Here is a 21,842-nt window from a genome sequence, read left to right as displayed (position 1 = left end):
ATGCTCTGTCTCTCTCTCTCAAAAAAAAAAAAAAAAAAAGAATAAACATTAAAAAAATTTTTTTAGGGGTGCCTGGGTGGCTCAATCCGTTAAGTGACTGAGTTCGGCTCAGATCGTGATCTCACGGCTCTTGAGTTCGAGCCCCATATCCATCTGGCTCTTTGCTGACAGCTTGGAGCTCAGAGCATGTTTCAGATTCTGTCTCCAACTCTCTCTGCTCTTCCCCCATCCGCTCTCTCTCTCTCTCTCTCTCTGTGTGTGTGTCTCTCAAACATAAATAAACATTAAAACATTTTTTTATTGAAAATTTTTTTTCTAAGTTGCGTATGATCTCTATACCAAACAAAAACAAAAACAAACAAAACCCGATAAAACATTATTGAAAAGAAGTGAAGGATTTTTGAGATACTGCTCAGGCATCTCAAACCTTTTACTTAGGCCTGTTTCGGGGGGTGATTTTCTGTCCCTTACCTGGACTACGCCATCTTTCCATAAGCATTGAACAAATCAATAGCAATGCTCACCAATCAGGAACAGCCAAAAATACATGACATGCACACTTCCCTTTATCTTCAGAACAACTCTGTCCACTGTTACTGTCTCTGTTGTACAAGAGGAAATGGAGGGTCAGAGGGTTTAAATAAATTGCCCAAAGTCACCCATACAGTAAATTCTAACCCAGGCCTGTCTAACTCAGGAAACACTGCTCAGAATCATCATTCAGTGGCTGGAAACTCACTCTTCAGATTTATGGTGAAGCAATCTTTTGAAGTCCGAGACTGTAGGAACATTTATAAAATGAATTTCAAAACTTCCATGAAGTAGCAAAGATTGATCTTCATGCCAGAAACCCAAGGTGTGAGTTCACCATTTGGGGGAACTATTGGCAGGAAAGGCAGTCACTTGCATGTGCATTGAGGACAACTGGCCACTAGATGGCCTTGCAGCTCTTTTCAGTGCCATCACCAGGCGCCCTAGTTGGTTTGTTTCTGGAGGCCAAACCAAAGGAGAGCAGAGAAATGAGAAAAATAAGCACAATGTAGGGCATTAAAAAAAAAAAAAAAAAAAAAAAAGCTTAATATACTAAATTTACAAGGTCAAGGGCGCCTGGGTGGCTCAGTTGGTTCAGTGTCTGAGTCTTGGTTTCAGCTCAGGTCATGATCCCAGGGTCAGGGGATTCGGCTCTGGAGCTCCTCACTGAGCATGGAGACTGCATGAGAGTCTCCCTCTCTCTCCCTCTGCCCCCTTCCCCACTCTCTCTCTGTCTCTCAAATAAAAATAAAAATAAATAGGGGCGCCTGAATGGCTTAGTCGGTTGAGCATCCAGTTTCAGCTCAGGTCATGGTTTCGAGGTTTGTGAGTTCAAGTCCCACATCAGGCTCCCTGCTGTCAGCTCAAAGCCCACGTCAGAGCCTCTGTCCCCCTCTCTCGTCCCTGCTCCTGCTTGCGCTCTCTCAAAAAGAAAAAAAAAAAAAACATTAAAAAATTAAGAATAAAAATAAAAGGCCATTCTATATTCTGAGAGTGTGTCCTTTTTATCTGAGTAGTAATAGATGGGTATTCCTATTGTGAGGACCTCCCTGACCACCACCTTTAAAAAAAAAATCTTACTAGGGTGCCTGGGTGGCTTAGTCAGTTAAGCATCTGACTCTTGATTTCTGCTTAGGTCATGATCTCCCAGTTTGTGAGTTAAAGCCCCACATCAGACTCTGCACTAATAGTGCAGAGCCTGCTTGGGATTCTCTCTTTCTCCTTCTCTCTCTGCCCTCCCCCCCCCCCCCCAATAAATAAATAAACTTTATTTTTTTTTTTTAACTTTTATTTATTTTTTTGAGACAGAGAGAGACAGAGCATGAATGGGGGAGGGTCAGAGAGAGAAGGAGACACAGAATCTGAAACAGGTTCCGGGCTCTGAGCTGTCGGCACAGAGCCCGACGCAGGGCTTGAACTCATGGACCGTGAGATCATGACCTGAACCGAAGTCGGACGTTCAACCAAATAAATAAACTTTAAAAACCTCTTACTGAACTGTGAATTCTGGAAGTCTGGAATCAGTCAAGTACCAGCTTCCCATGAAAAATGGATCCAAGTCAAATATCTTAATGTGGTTTAAAGATTCCTAGCCCTCCAAGCAGCATTTCTTGAAATAAACAAGCTGCAAAAGTTAAATACAGTCATGCACATTATATTTAGAAGCTCTCTTATTTTTTATTGATAGTGACATGAAAAGATGTTGATGAAAGAGTCATGAAATTGAGGAAACTCAGAGTCAGTAGGAACTTCCCAAAGGAAATGCTGACATGAATTCTTAAATAGTTGGACCGTCAATGGGGAGTCAATTCTAGAGAAAGTAAAGCAAAAAGTCTTTTAGCCCATCGAAGGTCAAGGCACAATTGAGGGGTTGAGGAGAAGGCGCAGACCTGCTACAGGGGACTGGAGATGTTCTGAAATGGAAGGGAGGGCAAGGCGGAAGAGGAATCCTGGATGAATATAGCCTTGTTTTGCTCTTAAAGATGGTGACTCTCTGTGTCTCTGTGGCCAAAAGCGTCAGGGTCCCAAGGATGGGCATAGAAGACCATCCAGTTATAGACACAGCTCTGCTTTGTTTTGTTTTGTTCATTCAGAACTGTGAAATCTTAAACTTTCTGCTTGGATTTGCTTCTAGAAATTTCCATTTATTCCTGCTGCCGTCATGCACACCAAGCCAGCTATCTGTTGCTATTTCTCAGTGTTACTTGAAATTCTACTTCAGTGTTTCTCTTTCTTTCTTTCTTTCTTTCTAGACAGAGAGAGAGAGAGAGAGAGAGAGAGCATGCATGGGGGAAGGGCAGAGAGAGAGAGAGAGAGAGGCAGAGGATCCAAAGCAGGCTCCCCACTGAGAGCAGAAAGCCTGACATGGGGCTTGAACCTACAAACCATGAGATCATGACCTGAGCCCAAGTCAGATGCTCAACCAACTGAGCCACTCAGGCACCCCTTCAGTGTTTCTTTACCTGATAATTTCCTCAAGCCTACTATGTGCCAGTCACAGTTCTCACTGCTATACATTTTGAATCTTCACAATAGAAATCATTTCTCCCAAGTCACCGGTGAGGAGCCTGTGATTACAGACAGATGTGACAGTTCTCTCAGCATGACATTTCTTCTTGGTCAGGCAGGTGGATCCTGGCTTCTACCCAGGCCAGGGCTCCAGGGACTGGTTTGAAGGTGGGGTTGCCTGTAGCTGTGGGGGGTGGAGTATCAGAGAATTTAGAGTCTGAGTACCAGTGAGGAAAACCAGGGGAAGTCCCAAGCGTCAAGTTCAGGAAAGTAGGTGTTGGGCAAGAGTCCTATAGGAAGCCAAGGCTGGGCACGTGAGAGCAAGCAAGATGGTCCAGCAAGTTTGGGAAGAGGTGCTGGAAAGATTCCCAGAGGTACAGGAGCTGAAGGGCAAGAGCGTTCTGGGTGTGCCACTGTGTGGCACCCAGAACCTGTAACTTCAGATGGTGAAGAAAAGAGCAAGGAAAGAGGCTAGCCCAGTGTCGGGTTTCCTGTAGGAGGCCCCAGGCATTAGACACAGCTGAGAAGGTGGAGGACAATGTCCTCTGCTGGGACAACTCTCTTCCAATTCTCCCATTGGTCTCCTCCCTCTAGGTGCTCTGAGCTCTAAAATTAACCCCATGTTTCCTGAATAGGAAATGGCCATGCAAAATAGGTACTAGTTTCCATTTTTTAAAATACATTTAAAAACACGTGCATATAGCTTGTTTTGTTTTTAGTTGAGGCAGATTTAAAAGGCTTACAACAGGGACACCTGGGTGGCTCAGTCAGTTAAGTGTTCAACTCTTGATCTCAGCTAAGGTCTTGATCTCAGGGTCATGAGTTCAAGCCCTGCATTGGGCCCCACAGTGGGCATGAAGTCTACTTAAAAAAAAATAAAGGCTTACAACAAAATCCAGGTTTGCCTATCCCATCCCTCTCCTCTTCCCAATCTTCCTCCTCAGAGGCAACTTCCTTGCTATTACTTCCTGTTATATCATCTCCATTTCTTAAATAATAGCCTTACATTGCTCTATCTCAATTATCAATCTTTGACATCATTAATTGACTTGCACATGAGGAATTAATTCTCTTTTCACAACCTCTTCCACCTTCCTTCATTCTCCCAATGATTTTTATGTCATTATTTTTATTAATGGTGAGTAATGTTATGATGATGTAATTATTCACAGCTGAGATGCATAGTGTATGATAATTAAACATTTTCTTTTTTTTAAGTTTATTTATGTATTCTGAGAGAGAGAATGCGTGCATGTGTGTGAGTGGGAGAGGGGCAGAGAAAGAGGGAGAGAGAGAATCCCAAACAGGCTCTCTGTTGTCAGTACAGAGCCTGATGACACAGGGCTCAATCTCATGAACCGTGACATCATGACCTGAGCTGTAATCAAGAGTCAGATGCTTAACTGACTGAGCAACCTAGTTGCCCCTAAACTTCTTCTTTTACAGCTTTTTGTTTTTCCTGTAATTAATAACTGCCTTGGTTTTTCATTGCCTTACTTTTCTATGTATCTATTGTTTTTTGTGTTTTTCTTTTTTTAACCAAGCACTTAGTAGATTTTTTTCTTTTTATTTTTTTTCTTTCTTTTTTTTTTTTTTGGTAGATTTTTTTCTATTCCTATCCAGAGCCCTCCTATTCCGATGCAGACCACTTGCTCTCTTAGCCCGTGGTACTGCCTTTCTCCTCAGATTCCCTTTATCCCAATCCCATCCTATGGGGGAGTCTCTGTCTCCTGGATCCCATGCCATTCTTTCTTGGGATAGTTCCTTATTCTCATAAAACACACCCAGTCTTTACTTTTCTAAACATATTCAACATACATTATTAACAGCTCAATTTAGATAAAAGTCACATTCCATACCATTAACTGGCTTAAAGTATAAAATTATCCTCCTAACCCCTCTCACCATACCACCACCCCAGCTCCTGGCAACCACTTTTCTGTCTGTATAAATTTGCCTGTTATGGACATTTCATAATATGGAATCATAGAGTATATGGCCCTTTGTGACTAACTTCTTTCACTCAGCATGAAGTTTTCAGGATTCATCCATGTTGTAGCCTGTATCAGTACTTCATTCATTAATTCATTCATTCATTTATTCATTCATTCATTTATATCATGGTAAAATACACATAGCATAAAACTTACCATATTAACCATTTTTAAGTGTATAGTTTAGTAATGTTGAGTACATTCACACTGTTGTACAAGCATCACCACTATCCATCTCTAGAATTCTTTTCATCTCATAAAACTGAAACTCTATACCCATCAAATGGCCCCCTATTCTCCCTTCCCCCAGGTCCTGGCAATCATCGTTTTACTTTCTGCCTCTATGAACTTGGCTACTCTGAGTACCTCATATCAGTGGAATCATACACTGGCTTGTGACTGGCTTATTTCACTTAGCATGATAACCTCAAGGTTCACTCTTGTTGTATCAGAATTTCTTTCATTTTAAAGACTGAAAAATATTCCATTGTATGTATATGGTACATTTTGTTTATTCATTCATCCATTGGGTTGCTTCCACCTTTTGGTTATTTGTGAATAATGTTGCTGTGAATATGGATGTACAAATATCTTGAGTCTCTGCTTTCAATTTTTATTGCCAAATAATATTCCATTGTATGGATACCATACATACATCTGGATATACCAAATTTTATACCTCCATCCATCATTTGATGGACATTGGGTTATCACAATTTTTGGCTATTATAAATAATGCAGCTATGAAAATTTGTGTACAGGGGCACCTGGCTGGCTCACTCAGGAGCATGCAACTCTTGATCCTGGAGTTGTGGGTTCAAGCCCTGTGTTGGGTGTAGAGATTACTTAAAGATAAAATCTTGAAAGAAAGAAAGAAAGAAAGAAAGAAAGAAAGAAAGAAAGAAAGAAAAGGAAAAGAAAAGGAAGGAAGGAAGGAAGGAAGGAAGGAAGGAAGGAAGAAAATTTGTGTACAAGTTTTTGTGCAGACATATTATGTTTCTTAGGTATATACCTAGGAGTGGAACTTCAAGGTCATATGGTAACTCTATGTTTCATGTTTTGAGAAACTGACAGGCTGTTTTCCAAAGCAGCTGCACTATTTTAAATACTGTACCTATTAGCAGTGGGTGAGGGTTGATTCCAATTTCTATCCTCATCAACGCTTGTTATTATCTGTCTTTTTTATTATAGCCTCTGGGTATGAAGTGGGTACCTCATTGTGCTTTTAATTTGCATTTCCCTAATGACTAATGATGTTGAGCATCTTTTCATGTGCTTTTTGGCCATTTGTATGTCTTCTTTGGAGAAATGTTTTCCTCAGATCCTTTACTTATTTTTTATTGGGTTGTCTTTTTATTATTGAATCGTAATACTTTATGTATTCTAAATACAAGTCCATTATCAAATACAAATGTGCATTTTTCCCTCCCATTCTGTGGGAATGGCAAGACACAATTTTTTTAAAGTTTATTCATTTATTTTGAGAGAGAGAAAGATGGGGGAGGGGCAGAGAGAGCAGGCTCTGTCAGTACAGAGCCTGATATAAGGTTCCATCTCACAAACTGTGAGATTGTGACCTAAACTGAAATCAAGAGTCAGATGCTTAACTGTCTGAGCCACCCCGGTGCCCTAAGATACACTTTTTGAGTCCTCAAATGTTTTAAGAAATTCTTTATTCTATCCTGACACTTGATTAGTCGGTTTGGCTGAGTCTCAAAGTTCTAGAGACTGAGAAGTCCAAGATCAAAATTTTGGCCAATTCCGTTTCTTTTCTTTTTTTTTTTTTTTTAACGTTTATTTATTTTTGAGACAGAGAGAGACAGAGCATGAACAGGGGAGGGGCAGAGAGAGAGGGAGACACAGAATCTGAAACAGGCTCCAGGCTCTGAGCTGTCAGCACAGAGCCTGACGAGGGGCTCGAACTCACGGACCGTGAGATCATGACCTGAGCCGAAGTCGGATGCCCAACTGACCGAGCCACCCAGGCGCCCCGGGCCAATTCCGTTTCTGATGAGGGCTCCCTTCCTAGCTTGCATGTAGCTGCCCTCTCATTGTGTGCGCATATGACCTCTCTTTGTGCAGGGTGTTGGGGGCACAGAGAGAACAAGTGAGTACTCTCTGGTGCTTTTTTTTTTTTTTTTTTTTTTTAGAGAGAGCACATGAGTGGGGGAGAGGGGCAGTGGGAGAGAGAGACAGAATGAGAGAGAGAGAGAGAGAGAGAGAGAGAGAGAGAATTTTAAGCAGGCTCCATGCTCAGCATGGATCTGGACTCGGGGCTCAATCCCATAACTCTGGGATCATGACCTGAACCGAAATCAAGAGTCAGATGCTCAACCAACTGAGTCACCCAGTGCCCCTGGTGTGTCTTCTTATGAAGACACTAATTCTATTGGATCAGGGCCTCACTCTTAGGTCTCACTTAATCCTTCCTCCAAATACAGCCACACTGGGGGTTAGGGCTTCAACATATAAATTTAGGGGTGGGGGTGGGGTATAAACATTCAACTCATAACAATCGTATGCCAAAAATTATTTGCTGTTTATTTGAAATTCAAATGTAACTAGACATCCTGCATTTTACCTGGCAATCCTACTCACCTGGCCATGCTTTCTGTGCACCTTCCCTGTGCCAGGCCCCAGGCATTGGTTCATTCAGTCCTCACAACAGCACTGCTAGGGAGATGCCGTCCCTGCTTTTACCTCAGGAGGAAGCCACCCCTTGAGAGGTTAGGCAACTTACCCAAAGTCACACAACCATCAAGTGGCCAAGGTGGATGGATGAGGCAAGAATCAAACCACTCCGGAAGCAAATCCAGAGCATCTGACTGCCAAGCCAAGGCTGGTAACTACTTTGTTAAAGTCTTTCTAAACACAATGTCATGCTTGAGACCAGGCTCTTTTAGCCCAAAGTGTCTGAAGTTATCAGAAATAAAACTATGGGGCCGCCTGTGTGGCTCAGTCAGTCGAGCACTGGACTTTTGATTTTGGCTCAGGTCATGATCCCAGGATCATGGGGTGGAACCACCCATCGGGCTCTGCTCTGAGTGTGGAGCCTGCTTAAGATTCTTTCTCTCCCTCCCTCTGCCCCCTCCTCTGCCTGCGATCTCTTTCTCCCTAAATTAAAAAAAAAATTAACTAAAAAATAAAGAAATAAAATTACGTACAAAAGCCAAAAGCCCGTGAGTGTCAGAAGACAGTTCTTCAGAGTAATACATTTAAAAAAATTTTTTTTAAGTTTATTTATTTATTTTAAGAGAGGTGAGACTGCATGAGTGGGGCATGGAGAGGGAGAGAGAGAATCCCAAGCAGGCTCCACACAGCACAGAGCCGGATGTCGGGCTCAAACTCATGAACCGCGAGATCATGACCTGAGCTGAAACCAAGAGCAGGACACGTAACTGACTGAGCCACCCAGGCACCCCTGGAGCAATACATTTAAAAATGGATGAATCGGGGCGCCTGGGTGGCTCAGGTGGTTAAGTGGCCGACTTCGGCTCAGGTCATGATCTCACGGTCCATGAGTTCAAGCCTCGCGTCGGGCTCTGGGCTGACAGCTCAGAGCCTGGAGCCCGTTTCAGATTCTGTGTCTCCCTCTCTCTCTGACCCTCTCCTGCTCATGCTCTGTCTCTCTCTGTCTCAAAAATAAATAAACGTTAAAAAAAAAATTTAAAAATGAATGAATCGACTCCAGGGAAATTTGAGTCAGATATCACCGGGTCCTTGCCTTCTTTTTTTTTTTTTTTTTTTTTCTCTAGGATATTCACCTTTCCTTTTCTTTTCAACTTAAAATTTCTCCCATTTTATTTATTTATTTATTTTTAAGTTTATTTATTTATTTGGAGAGAGTGAGAGAGAGCTCATGCACACACGCAAATAGGGGAGGAGCAGAGCAAGAGGGAGAGAGAGAGAATCCCAAGCAGGCTCTGTGTTCACAGCACGGAGCATCATGAGGAGCTCAGTCTCATGGTGGTGAGATCATGACCTGAGCTAAAATCCAGAGTCAGACACTAACTGAGCCACTCAGGTGCCCCTCCATTTTTATTTTTATTTATTTTTTTTCCCATTTTTATTCTTTAAATGAGGTATAATTAACATCAACAATTCACAGATCTTTTTTTTTTTTTTTAATGTTTATTTATCTTTGAGAGAGAGACAGAGCACAAGCGGGGTAGGGGCAAAGACAGAGGGAGACACAGAAACAGAAGCAGGCTCCAGGCTCTGAGCTGTCAGCACAGAGCCTGATGCGGGGCTCAAACTCACGAACCACGAGATAATGACCTGAGCCGAAGTCGGATGCTCAACGGACTGAGCCACCCAGGTGCCCCAACAATTCACATATCTTAAAAACGATCAAATTCACAGATCTTGACATATGATTTGATACTTTGGGGCTCTGTAACCACTGCCCAAAACAAGATGTAGAATATTTTCACCACTGCAGAAAGTCCCTTCCAACTTCTTTCCTCTCCCCTCATGGCAACCATTTTTCTGATTTCTATCACCATAGGTTAGGTTAGCCTGTTCTTGAACTTCATATAAACAGATTCATACAGGTTATACTCTTTTGTACCTGGCTCCTTTCATTTAACATAATGTTTTGTTCCTTTTTTTATTTAAATGAAATTCACATAACATAAAGTGTACAAGGCAGTGGCATTTAGTACATTCAGTGTTGTGAAACCACCACCTCTATCTAGTTCCAAAGTTCTATTTTCATTCACCCCTAGAGAAGACCCCGTTCCCCACTCAGCAGTCACCCTCTGGTTCTTCCCCACCCCCAGCACTTGGCAACCACTGATCTGCTTTCTGTCTAACCTTTACTGTCTACGGTTCATCAGTTCTCAACAGTCTGGTAAAATCCCACAGGCAGAGGGGAATTACTAACAAGGGCTCTAAAGAAAGGGAGGAAGACAGAAACAACACTAGGTAAAGTAAAATTAAGCCAGATGATCAAGCCATGATCCCTACTCTTCAGCCATGAAGCCTACTCTTCATCTTAAGCGGAAGGTCCCTGCTCAGATCAGTCTTGAAGGTTAGGCTGGCACTATCTACGCGAGCGGTGTTTTATTTTCTGACCAATAAAGCACAATTCAGTGCCAATGTGGAAAGAGAAAAAAAGCTCCACAGCTGGCTCATTCTACAAATGGCATTGACATAAAGACCAAAGTAAATGTTAGCAACCCGCAAACAATAGCAGGTGTTTTAAATACAGGAATAGCAGCAGCACTGGGGAGAACTGTGGCCACCTGCTAAGTTGCATCTACTCAGAGTTCACTTGAAACAGTCATAATAGGGATGATTTCTGACTTGTAGGTGCATCCTATTATTGGTTTTGGGGGCGTTTGTTTACCACCATACCCTTAGGACCTACTACCTAAAGTTATGCTTGGCGCACAGTAGGTGAACAATAAGACATTTTGGAATAAATGAACGAATAAATGAATTGATTATGTATCCTACCGACTGTAAAAATGGAATCATACAGTTGTTGCATTTTTTTTTAACATTTATTTATTATTGAGAGACAGAGAGACACGGAGTGTGAGCAGGGTGGGAGGGTGGTAGAGAGAGGCGGAGACACAGAATCTGAAGTAGGCTCCAGACTCTGAGCTGTCAGCACAGAGCCTGATGTGGGGCTCGAACTCACAAACTGCGTGATCATGACCGGAGCCGAAGTCAGTCGCTTAACGAACTGAGCCACCCAGGCACCCCAGTTGTTGCATTGTAGACTCAGAGGAGAACTAGAGAGAAGGAAAACAAAATGAATAATCTCTCACAAGGGACTATGCAAGGTGGTTTTTATACATTATCCTATTTAATCCTGTTCTTAGCTGAAGGCACGATATAATGATCTTTGAAGCAAAATGCCCATTTGTGTCTAAAGCACAGAAAGTTTCAAAAGGCAGCGTATTTGTAAAAAAAAAAAAAAACAAAGCAAAGCAAAACAAAACAAAACAAAAACGATGGAGGGGCGCCTGGGTGGCTCAATAGGTTAAACATCCGACTTTGGCTCATGTCATGATCTCGTGGTTTGTCAGCAGGAGCCCCACATTGGGCTCTGTGCTGACAGCTCAGAGCCTGGAGCCTGCTTTGGATCCTGTGTCTCCCTCTCTGTCTGCCCCTCCCCTGCTCGCTCGTTCTCTCTCTCTCTCTGAAAAATAAATAAACATTTTTAAAAAATGGAGTACAGCTTCCTGGGCAGGTTTTAGGCAAATAAGCCTTTACTGGTTACACAAGGTGGATTCATATTTTAGGAATCTCAGAGATGGTCATGAATAAGCAGCAGCAGGCAGGACACTTGGGAGGCCAACAGGCTTGGCTCTGGAGCATCAGGGATTTGCCAGTGGAGCCTGGCCAAGTCAGCCTTTCTGTGCCTCAGATAAGCAACTGATTAGGGCTGTGCTCAGTGCCTGCCAAGCACTCCCCCACAAAGGGCAAATTCAATCAATAATAATGACTCAGTGTAACCAAGGGGCTCAAGGGTACACAAGCGCCTAAAATCCGGTCCCTGCTTCCTTCTCTGATAGGACAAACAACCATCCTGGTTTGCTGAGACTATCTCAGATTATCCCAAGAAACGTCCTATATCCTGGGAAACCCCTCAGTCCCGGGCACACCAGGACAGCTGGTCACCTATGAGAGGACTTGATGGGCAGAGGAAACCACATGCACAGTAATAAAGAATACTATGAGTAGCATGTGATGCTGTGTCTAATACAGTGTGTCCAACAGACATAGGCAACTGACCACATCAGTGCCTACAGCAAAAGGAAAATCCAACAATCATGATCCTTCTTTGTTTAAAAATGTGATACTTTGGGGTGCCTGGGTGGCTCAGTTGGTTGGGCATCCGATTGTTGATTTCAGCTCAGGTCATGATCGCAGGGTCGTGGGATCAAGCCCCATTGTTGGGCTCCATGCAGAGGGTGGAGCCTACTTGAGATTCTCTCTCTCTCTCTCTCTCTCTCTCTCTCTCTCTCTCTCTCCCCCCCGCCCCCACCTCGCCCCTCTCCCCAGCTTGTGCTCTATCTCTAAAAAAAAAAAGTGATACTTTGTGGGGGTGCCTGGCTGACTCGGTAGAGCATGTGACTCTCAACCTCAGGGTCATGAGTTCAAGCCCCACATTGGGTATGAAGCCTACTTAAAGAGAAAATGTGATATTTTGTGCATTATAGTTTTTTGCATTAATTTAGATTTTTAAAAATATTGCAGCAAAATATTTTAAAATCTCAATTACTGAATTTGGGGGCACTCTCTGAAATTTTGCACCCAAGGCAAATTTTACTCTATGCCAACCTTGCAATGCAGCCCTAAATGTTAGCCCCATGTCTCCAGTATAGTCTTTGAGACCTGGGACAAATTGCTTGCATTCTCAATCTGAATGTCTTCATCTACACATAGAGGAGGGCGAACTACACAGCCACTAATGGCCCTTCCAGGTCCAAGTTCTTTGCTTTCATGATGAGGTGTCAGGGAACTGAGAGGACCAAGGGCTAGATGAGGTTGGGGACAATCAGGGAAGTGAAAGAGAAGTAGCATTTCTGCTTGCCTACTCTCAGAGAAACAGAACTAGTAAGATATTTTTACATCTATCATAGATATGTGATATATATCATACAGCATGTGTGTGTATAGACACAATCGCATATGATATATAAATGATATATATATGATCTACATATACATGATTTTTTAACCTTTTAAAAAAATTTTAATGCTTAATTTTGAGAGAGAGAGAGAGAGAGAGAGAAAATGCAAGTGGGGGAGGGGCAGAGAGAGGAGGCAGAGGATCCAAAACGGGCTCTGCACTGACAGCCGGGAGCCTGATGTGGGGCTTAAACTCATGAACCATGAGATCATGACCTGAGCTGAAGTCGGATGTCCAACCAACTGAGCCACCCAGGTGCCCCTACATACACATGATTTATCTTGAGGAATTGGCTTATACGATTGTGGGCTGACATGTTTGAAATTTTTAGGGCAGATTGGCAGGCTGGAGACTTGGTGCAGGAGCCAGCCAACACAGCAATCCATAGGTGAAATTTCTTCTTCTTCAGAGAAACCTTAGCTTTGCTCTTAAGGCCTTTCACTGATTGGATGAGACCCACTCAGGACAGTCTCCTTTACCTAAAGTCAGCCGATTGAGATGTCGACCATGTCTACAAAATATTTCCACAGCAACGTCTAGATTACTCTCAATAGAATAACTGGGTCTTACAGTTTAGCCAGATCGACTCATAAGATTAACCATCACAAGAGGAGAAGATAGCTCAGAGAAGTTATGTAAATTGGGGGCACCTTGGTGGCTCAGTTGGTTGAGCGTCCACTTCAGCTCGGGTCATGATCTCGCAGTTCGTGGGTTCAAGCCCCGCGTCGAGCTCTGTGCTGACAGCTCAGAGCCTGGAGCCTACTTCAGATTCTGTGTCTCCCTCTCTCTGCCCCTTCCCCGCTCATGCTCTGTCTCTATCTCTCAAAAATGAATAAACGTTAAAAAAACAAAAATTAAAAAAAAAAGAAGTGATGTAAATTGTCCAAGATTATCCAGCTGATTAGTGTCAAAGTTGGGACTGAAAAAGTGCTATGTGTGACCACAAAGGCCATGTCCTCCCAGGAGTCTTACTGCGTCTGGGCCTCCGGAGAATTTCCTGAAGCATCAGGGCAGATTCCTAATCCCCTCATGACCCTGTTACTTCTCTGTCATAGGTATTTGTGTGTGTCTCTTCCTAGACTGGGGGTTGTTTGGGGAAAGGTCCATGTGTAAATATCTTTTTATAACCACCAGAACTAGTAAAAAGCCCCACATCTGCCAAGCATTCTGTGAATATCCGCAGAATTAGAGAACCACTAATAGTTCCCAACATGCCGTGTTTCCTATGTGCCAGCGCTGAACTGAGACTTAACTATGAGACGTCAGCTGTAACTTCTAACTTCTCCTCCTCCTCCTTCTAGTTTGTTCACTTTTGCTTTAATTGCATTTCTAACTCCCCACCAAAACAGAGTCTAAGGAAAGGACCCTTGTGGCCATGACAGTATATTCTAGAATTGTGCTGGGCATTCTTACGTAACGTCTTGGCAACCCTATGGGGTGGGTTCTACTAGTATTCTTAGATGTATGATAGGAAGACAGGGTCTCTGAAAAGTTAAGGACTTGTCTAGAGTCACAGAGTTTGTAAGAGGTGAAGCTGATGCTTGAACCCAGGCAACTGGATTCTTCTACTCTCTGCATGCCCAACCACTGTGCTGCACTGCTCCCGCCAAACTCCTGCAGCCACATTGGACCCGAGACCTCATCAGGCTGAGTTCCTCTACCTCGAGAGGAGGGACGGAGAGGCACGCGTGTTAATAATGGCAGCACCGGGACCAGAGCTCTGAGCTTCTGGCTTCTAGCCCAAGGGTACATTCTCTTGGTTGTCTCTCAAAGCAAGGCCGCGCTTTGGGACCTTGCAGGCCCTGCCTGGGCCTCCAGGTGCTATTTACTCAGCTAGGTGTGGGCTCTGCCTGGTTCCCAGTCTGTTTGCACAGTAAATGTCACCTAGGCCCCACCATCTACTCCCCAACCAAGGAAGGACAATGGCAAAAGAGACAGAAAGGTACATCCTTTTGCTGGTTTCAGACACCTTGGCTTCAGTTTTCAGTTTCTATCGAATAAAATGCAAATCACTGAAAGGGGAGGGGGTGGTCGCCTCAGAAGCCTCACGGCCTATAAGCAATGAGCCTGGCCTGTGTGTAACCTCCAGGATTCCAGGCAATAGCTGAAGTCACAGGGATCTAGGCTCCAGTCCCCATTCTACCACTGACGAGTGGCATGACCTTGGGCTTGACCTCTCAACCTTCCTCCTCTGAGAAATAGAGGCAGTTCGTACCCCGCAGGAATAAAAGTCAGAACGGATGCCAGGGCCTTGCACGGCATCTGGTACACACCCCGTGCTCGTCTGCTATTGTTTGCACTACTGACTTATTTCACACACCCTCGTGCCTGTTTCCTTGACAATAAAAAGGAGCTTTAGACTCAGGAGGACAAAAACAAGGCTTGATGTTCTTCGCTGCCCTGACTTCCTCCTACCAGGCTTCTTCCTGGAAAAAGGTTCCAAGAACTTTTCAAAGTAGAAAGTGAACAAACAAGGGAGATTTTAATCAGTAAAAACAGGTTCTGTCTTTCTCTGGGGAGGCGGCTGCCTGCAGCTCTAAGCAAATCCACTCAATCCCGAACGAACGAACGTTACCTCCCCGATAGATTTCCAACAGGAGGTTCCTGTTCTGGAACCAGGATATGCAAACAAGGGCACTTTCCAGAAGGGAGGTTTCAGGGCCTCTGGATTTCATCAGCTGCCCACTCTCCCAGGAGAGCCAGCGGGACCTGTCAAGCCAGTGGCTGAGCCCAGAAGGCAAGCAGAACGTTTCAAAGTCTATGGGGCCTCTGTCTTTTGAGTTTTTAACTGAAGTGCGATACATTTAAGAAATGCCAGGGAGGTTGGGGGCGCCTGGGTGGCTCAGTCTGTTGAGCCGTCTGACTCTTGATCTCAGCTCGGGTCACGATCTCACAGCTGTGAATTCAGGCCCATGTTGGACTCCATACCATGGAGACTACTTAAAATAAGTAAATAGGGGTGCCTGGGTGCCTCAGTCACTTGAACAACGGGCTCTTGATTTTGGCTCAGGTCATGATCTCACGACTCCTGAGTTCAAGCCCTGCATCAGGCTTGAGCTGACAGCGTGAGGCCTGCTTGGGATTCTCTCTCTCCCTCTCTCTGTTCCTCCCCACCATGTTCTCTCTCTCTCTCTCTCAAAATAAACAAATAAACTTAAAAAATATTTTTTAATAATAAAATTAATTAAATAATTAATTAAATCCAAGAAACGCCAAGGAAGAAATAGTGTTGATTTCTGATTGCCAAGCCACCACGTGGGATGTAGAGGAAAAAACAAAACAGGATGAAATAGAAAAGGTCAGAGCTACCTCACTGTGCAAAGTGAGGAGGCAGGATAGGTCCAGGGAGCACGGTCTTAGGAGCCCTGAGTTCCCATGCCAACTCCTGACCCCAAGAGATAGCCTCTCCCTGGGACTCCAAGGGAGAGTAACAGAAGGATGTGAGCTCAGACACCCAAAAGTCCCTTCTGGCTGCTTTAGAGAAAGAGAGCAGGAAACAGGAGAGGGAGTGACTGCAGAATTGAAAAGCCAAACAAGGGCAGAGTGGGGGTGGGGGTAAAGAAATCCTCCCCCACCTTTTCTCCCTTGTATCCTTACTTCCAGTTTTTAGGAATAGTTGTTGGTTAAATGAGAAATATTAAGGACACCTTCAAGAGTGCTGAGGATGAGGAGAGAGGAGGAGCAAGGCATGTCTCAGGAGGGTTAAAATAAGTACAAAGAAATTCAGAAGGATCTTCTTACCCACTTAGTTTTGAGAATATTCACAGATGTTAAAGGCTGAATATATTTTGTGTGTGTTAGTTTCAGGTCTTTTTTAGCACCAGATGAACTATCAGCGCTTCTCTATCTCAGGGGCCAGGTGGCGTCTAAGCTTCTCTAGAAAAGAGAAGGGTCAGGGGTAAAAGAAAAGCTAAACCTTGTGCAAACTCCTACTCATCCTTCAAAGCCCATGAGAATATCTCCTTTATGAAGCCTTTCCTTATGGCCCTCTGCCTCAGTACCACCATAGGGCTGGGTGCAGTTATACTGCACTGGAAATTATTTATTTGTCTCTTTGCTCTTCTAGGCTCTTCTCCCTTGAGAGCAAGGGAGAGGTAGGACAGAGCCCAGGATGAATGAATGAGCTGAAATCAAGGTTTTCTGGCAGTGAATCCGATCATGATGCTGGAAATAACAGTGTACTGTGTGTGGACACCCAGTTCCTGGAAACCAAGTAAAAATCATCAAAAGCAAATGGTTATACATTGGGTCAGGGTGGAGATGTTCAGGAGAACCTCAAGTCGATACAAAGGCAAATTGTTCTCTCTCTTCTTGCTGGTAACTGGGGGGTGTGGGACTCTTGGATGATCAAGATGAGAGAGTCCCTTTAGAAAACTTTGTTGTGAATCCCCCCACCCCAAAGTTTCAAGTAAAACTTAGACAATCCACTTCCTGAAAGCCCGAGATTTCTTTCTTTTTCTAATTTTTAAAAAATATTTATTTATTTATTTTTGAGAGAGAGAGAGAGAGAGAGAGAGAGAGAGAGAATACAAGAGGGGGAGGGGCAGAGAGAGAGGGAGACACAGAATCCAAAGCAGGCTCCAGGCTCTGAGCTGTCAGCACAGAACACGACACAGGGCCTGAACTCAAAAACCATGAGATCATGACCTGAGCTGAAGTCAGACGCTTAACTGACTGAGCCACCCAGGCAACCCTAGCCTGAGAATTCTGAGTTTTCAAGACCCAGGTGAAACACGTCAATTGAGAAATGTTTATTCCCATCCGGAGCTGTAGCCAGGAAAGCTATCTCTGTCCTCCTTTATCTGTCCCAGAAGGTAGGAAAAAGTCAGACTCACAGGCCCTTTGAGCTTTAAAGTCATCTGGTCACCTGGGAGGTGACTCTAAAAGACACCCTGCCCCCTAGTTTGCATCTGTGGGATGTCAGAGAATCTGAGTTCATTCCTTCGGCTGCCGCACCTGTCTCTGTACAGAGCTGCCCCCCTGGGTGGGCTCAGAGACCAAATCGGTGCGCCCTCCCGTCCCCTACACAGCATTGCCACGTGCCCAGGAGGCCATTTGTGGGCAGGGAGAGCTCAGGAGCAGGTGTTTGTTCCTGTTGCAACCACCTTCCTTTACATATCAAGGCAGAGCCTCCTGAAGTGAAGTCAGAGTGGCTCAGGCTGGGTGAGCTGCACTTGCTCTGAAGCCTGGAACTAAACAAAAACAAGCTCCTTCCTGTGTTCCGGGCACTCTGTTGGGTTGCTTTCATGCACGCACGTTCCTGCCTCTTCAAACAACAACAACAAAGGAATCTTTTGAAGAGGTTCGCAGTGTACTCCAGGTCCTCCTGGAGTTAGAGCCAAGCTCTAACCTCCATTGTATGCATCACTCAGGTGCTAACCTCCATCGTACCCATAGCTCAGGTGCAGCGATGGGTCCTCTACCCCTCAGCTCCCCAAGAGGCTGCAGGTTGCCACAGGTACAGACAACGATAAGTGTTTTTGGAAAAACAGTGTAGGTCTTTTTTGCTTTTTAAGTTTATTTATTTATTTTGAGAGAGAGACAGAGACAGCATGAGTGGGGGAGGGGCAGAGAGAGAGGGAGACAGAGAATCCCAAGCAGGCTCTATGGTGCCAGCGCAGAGCCCAACCTGGGGCTTGAACTCACGAAACTGGAAGATCATGACCTGAGCTGAAACCAAGAGTCAGCCCGACGTTTTATGGACTGAGCCACCCAGGTGCCCGGAAAACATGGTAGGTCTTAAGGGCTATAATAAATTCTATAATTCCGAGAATATATGCTGGAAAATACAAGTCATTTGCAAACAGAAAATGATTGTGTCTTGTAAAACACAATGGGGTCCCACTTGAAAATCCCAACTTCTTCTTCCCCAGACCACACAGCTTTGCTTGCCTGTTCTGTGCAGAGCAGGCCCCACAAGCCACCAACCCTCAGCTATGGTGTAAGCCAAACTCAACCCCCGGAATCTCACCATAGGTCACGGGTCCGTGTGCTCAGCAAATGTTTGCAGCCCTCTGCTGGGAATGTTATCCCAGGTCACACTAACAGGGTAGATCATTGGCAGCCTGTGGCCAGACCAGGGATCAATTGTTCTCAGGGTGGGGGAGGGAATAACTGGGGAACGCTCACCTGGTGTCCATTGCTATGACACTTTTCCTGCTTTGTAGACTCTGTCCCTGCTTACGACGGGTGACCAAATTTTATAGTTACTCATATGTTTTTAAAGACTAGACCCTCAATTGTTCTGCTTAGCCTTCTGGGACCTGTCAAACCTCTGGGCTACCAAATACCAAAAGATGGAAGAAAGGATGAGATTAATGGTAAGCTAGAGAAAATGTGAGAATGCCAGGTGGCATTAGGGTAGACGGCCCTTGATAACTATAACGCTTCACACACATATTCATGCTTTCCCTGTGTTACCCACTGTGTTAAGTGCATTATCTTGTTCAATATTTGATTCTCAGGGGCACCTGGGCGGCTCAGTCGGTTAATCATCTGACTTCAGCTCAGGTCATGATCTCACAGTTTGTGAATTTGAGCCCCACATCGGGCTGTCTGCTATTGGCAGAGTCCACTTTGGATCCTCTGTCCCCCCCTCCCCTCTCTCTCTGTCTCTCCCCAACTCGTGCTCATGCATGTGTGCTCTCTCTCTCAAAAGTAAACATTAAAAAAAATTACTTGAGTCTCATTTTACTGAGAAGGAAACTGAGGCTCAGAGGTTAAGTAACTTGTCCAAGGTTACCTAACTAGTATGTGCTAGAGCTGAAAACCTACACTGTGTCCATCCATGTCACAAGCCAAGGCCCACACTCCCCCCTTTCCATCCCCAGGCTGCAATGACCATTCTTACAGGGCCTAGAAATGGAAGATGGATGGCCTCTGTCTTGATGTTCTCTGAAGCAAACATAATTCTTTTTCTTCCTCCTCTCTTAAAGCTTTTCTCTTCTCACATCCCCTTTATTCACCAAACCAGAGTTTGGTCTATATTTTACCCAACTGGCTCTTGGAACCACATAAATCTTGGCTGTTTTCATGAGAAAAAAAAAAAAGTTTATGACAGAATGAAATGGTATGGCTTGCTGTCTTTTCAATGGTACATGAATATCAAATGTACAAAGTCAGCTATAAATAAAAAAGAGGAATGGGACACCTGGGTGGCTCAGTCTGTTGAGCATCCGACTCTTGATTTCAGCTCAGGTCATGATCCCAGGGTCATGGGATCAAGCCCTGATTTAGGCTCCACACTGAATGTGGAGCCTGCTTAAAATTCTCTCTCTCTCCCTCTGCCCCTCTCCCCTACTCGTGCTCTCTCTCTAATTAATTAATTTTTAAAGATGATTTATGTATTTATGTACTTATATATTTATTTTTAGTGAATTCTGTCCCCAATGTGGGTCTCAGAATCACAGCAGGAGATCAAGAGTTGTAAGCTCTACCAACTGAGCCAGCCAGGTGCCCCGGGATTTTGTTGTTGTTGTTGGGAACCCCTAGGCCATTCTCCCTTTGGCTCATGTAAAAGCTCACAGCATCACCTGCAGACAAAGCCACCTGACCAAAGGGGGGTGGGGTGGGGGGAGATTCAGTCTATTATTTTGGAGTCAAAGCCTCGGGTTATGTATGTGTCTCAGAAGGTTGAACCTGAGTCAAGTCAGTTCCTCAAATAAATATCCTTTACTGAAGTTAATCATGAAATATTTTGGAAAAACAGATATACCACACAGAAGCTAAGGAATCAAAAACAAAGGATCCCGAAACGGAAAACAGATATTAAGGGAAAAACTGGTGAAGTCCAAATAAAGTCTCGAGTTTAGTTAATAGCAATGTGTGAGTGTTGGTTGCTTAACTTTGACCAATGTACCACTGGTAATGGCAGGTAGATAACATTAGGGGGAACTGGTCCTGGGTGGGGAAGGGTGTATGGGAATACAGTAAAACCTTGGTTTGCGAACATAACTCGTTCTGGAAACATGCTTGTAAGCCAAAGCACTCGTATATGAAAGCAAATTTCCCCATAAGGAATGATGGAAACTCAGATGATTCGTTTCACAACCCAAAAATATTCATATAAACATGATTACAGGGGCTCCTTGGTGGCTCAGTCGGTTAAGTGCCTGACTTCGGTTCAGGTCATGATCCCGAGGTTCATGAATTTGAGCCCCAGACAGGCTCTGTGCTGACAGTTCAGAGCCTGGAGCCTGCTTCAGATTCTGTGTCTCTCTCTCTCTCTCTCTCTCTCTCTCTCTCTGCCCCTCCCCTGCTCAAGCTTTTTCTGTCTCTCTCTCTCTCAAAAATAAATGAACATTAAAAAAATTATTTAAGAGGTGCCTGGGTGGCTCAGTCGCTTAAGCGTCCGACTTTGGCTCAGGTCATGATCTCGCGGTCCGTGAGTTTGAGCCCCGCGTCGGGCTCTGGGCTGATGGCTCAGAGCCCGGAGCCTGCTTCCGATTCTGTGTCTCCCTCTCTCTCTGCCCCTGCCCCATTCATGCTCTGTCTCTCTCTGTCTCAAAAATAAAACGCAAAAAAAAAAAAAAATTAAAAAAAATTATTTAAAAATTATTACAATACTGTAATATAATACAAAATAATAAAGAAAATACAAAAAAAAATAAAGAAAAATATATTAACCTGCACTTACCTTTGAAAACCTTCGTGGCTGGTGTGAGGGAGACAAGAGAGAGGAGGGTTATTATTGTGCAGGAAAACTTTCACTATCACTAACTGACGCTGACTACAGTACAGTATTAATAAACTCTTGTCATCTACTGCATTTAATGTACCCGGCAATAAGGCAGCAGAGGAAAGGGTCTGTACCTGCAGGCAGCCTGACCCAGAATGAAGCAAAGCATTCCTAAGCTTGCTCTTGTAGGAAAAGCAAAGGACTGTCCCTAGGTGCTTCGAAGGGACAAAAAACACACTAGTGCCAGTTGTGGGCCCGTTCCGACGTTCCGAAAAATCACTGATTTTTGCCAAACACCATGGCCTGAGACCGAGCATCTGAGCATGGAAGATGATCACCCACAATCCCCCAGAGAGAGAGAGAGAGAGAAAGAGAGAGAGAGAGAGAGAGAGAGAGAGAAGAACCATTGGCTCAGCTGTGATCATGTGATGTTCGTTATCAAGTACTACTCATATTGTAAGTCATCGCTCATTTATCAAGTTAA

General features: G+C 44.2%; 1 long non-coding RNA gene across 3 annotated transcripts in view; it reads right to left on the bottom strand.

Moving 5' to 3' along the window:
* Positions 1-21,842, bottom strand: part of LOC125914501 (uncharacterized) — a 30,852-nt gene that overhangs the window by 6,740 nt on the left and 2,270 nt on the right. Inside the window, exons 1-2 of one of the 3 annotated variants that reach the window (XR_007455325.1) lie at positions 7,632-7,712; positions 525-602 (exon numbers count right to left, since the gene is read on the bottom strand). This is a non-coding gene — a long non-coding RNA (uncharacterized LOC125914501). Of the gene's footprint in view, positions 1-524; positions 603-2,993; positions 3,159-7,631; positions 7,713-21,842 lie in introns of those variants that run through there. The other 2 variants (XR_007455324.1, XR_007455323.1) reach the window with 2 other exon arrangements.

The sequence above is a fragment of the Panthera uncia genome (genome assembly GCF_023721935.1).
Source record: "Panthera uncia isolate 11264 chromosome D3 unlocalized genomic scaffold, Puncia_PCG_1.0 HiC_scaffold_8, whole genome shotgun sequence".
Classification (NCBI taxonomy): Eukaryota; Metazoa; Chordata; class Mammalia; order Carnivora; family Felidae; genus Panthera; species Panthera uncia.
Note: the sequence above shows the minus strand (reverse complement) of the source record. Positions and strands in the feature narration are given on the sequence as shown.